Consider the following 1,885-nt stretch of genomic DNA (forward strand, 5'->3'; position numbering starts at 1 on the left):
ATGATTTTATAAAAGGCCACATGTCAGTTATCACTATGAAGGTGTGTGTGTGAACCCAAATAAGTGGCTGGGCTGATGGGGACTTGGGGAAGGCTGTAATCCCAAAAACCTATAAAATGTGACACAGATTGTAACCAAGACTAAAGCTGACCTGGGTGTACTGTAGCACATGAAGTCAGCTTGGCTGAGCTCTGAGGGGAGTGAGATCATGGGCAGAAAGCAGCCTGGGAACTCAGGGTGACACTGGGATTTGTTTGGCCTCTCCCAGTGGGAGCTGGTGAGCTTCCTGAAGCATTTCGTCCTTTTTTCCCCTTCCCCCATAAAGCTTAGAAAAGAGGCCTTAAGCAGAAGCCTGGACAAGAAGAGTTCTCCAGTTTTAACTAGAAAAGAAGGGAAGAGGAAAAAATTGAGAAACTGATAATTGCTTTTTGTTTTTTTAGATTTTATGCAATGTCTAATTTGTGCACAGTCATTCACAGAGAGTAAGTGGGATTGATTATTTGGGTTCCCATCTCTGTGGAGCTAGTGAGGGCCTCCTTCCAGCAGAAAGGCTCCCAATATTCATCTCCCAGCCTTGGTTCAAATAAGGAAGGGGCAGAAATCACGGTGCTTGAATTCAGTTTCTGTCTGGTGTCCATGTGCAGCAAGAGGAGATAGGAAACCTCTAATTCCCCAGCCAAAGGAACAGGATACTTATTCATTTATTTCATTTACTGACTCTCAGTTCTCCAACTCAGCTGCCCATTCTGCTGGGTTGGGAGCTCTGTGGCATGCTGGAGGGCTGAGCTGCAGCAGGGCAGCATTTGGGCTCGAACAGCCACATGAATAAGGGCAGTCCTTTGCAGAGCTCCTGGCTCGAGGAATTTCCCTGCAAGCTCAGCTCTTCTCAGCTGCCAGAGCTCTCACACCATCCCAGGTCCCACCAAAAACCTGTGCCCACACAGCCACTGACATTGCTGCAGTTTGGGGTCCAAGCTCCTCACTCAGCTCCATTGCCAGGATCCCTAATGCAGCTCCTTCTCCTCCCCCAGCCACAGCAGAGGTTTCTCAGCACCTGAGGTGCTCTCAGAGCACTCAGGAGCCCGTGCTCTGCTCTGACAGACCCCACCAGTCCCTTCTCTGCTCCCCTCTCTCTTGCTTTAACCTCATCCCATCATCTTCCATCTGGGTCTTGTACCTCACCAAAGGGCAGGGTGGAGGTGGTGCAGGACACAAAGACTCCCTTCCCCTCAGTTATTTCATTTCCCATTAACTGAGGGTTTAAAGGGAAATCTCAGGGCTCATTAAGGCCCTGGTGACAGCTTAACCCTCTCCAGCACGAACCCAGCACCAGGCCCATTCCTCATCTGATTCCAGGTTGGCTGTAACATTAGACCCGACTGCTGGAGCAGGGCAGGCAGGTCTGGAAGGCAGGACCACAGGAGAGTGAAGGATCTCTAGATGATTTCTGGAGGTGCGTGGCAGCTCCCGGTCACCCTCAGCATCCACTGGGACCAGCCACACATTTCTTGGTTTCTTCCAGCGACCTTGTGCCGCCTTGCCGGCCCGCTGCGATCTCACACATCCTGGGGAAGCGCCTGCTCCATCCGGGAGAGGTTCCAACAGGAATTACTGAAAACCCCAAGCCCTTTGTGCCTTACTGAGGGCAAGACCCTTCTGATCAGCGAAGCAGCGGCAACACCCGGCTGAGGCAGCGGCAGCGCGGTCCCGGCAGGCCAGCACTGCCCAGCCCGACCCAGCCCGGCCCAGCCCGGCAGCAGTACCCAGCAGCACCCGGCAATACCCAGCGGTGCCCAGCGGTGCCCAGCGGTGCCCAGCGGTGCCCAGCCCGTCCCAGCCCGACCCGGCGCTGCTCGGCCTCGGGGCGGGCCCGCTCCCGGTTGGC

The sequence above is a fragment of the Parus major genome, chromosome 15 (assembly GCF_001522545.3).
Source record: "Parus major isolate Abel chromosome 15, Parus_major1.1, whole genome shotgun sequence".
Lineage (NCBI taxonomy): Eukaryota > Metazoa > Chordata > Aves > Passeriformes > Paridae > Parus > Parus major.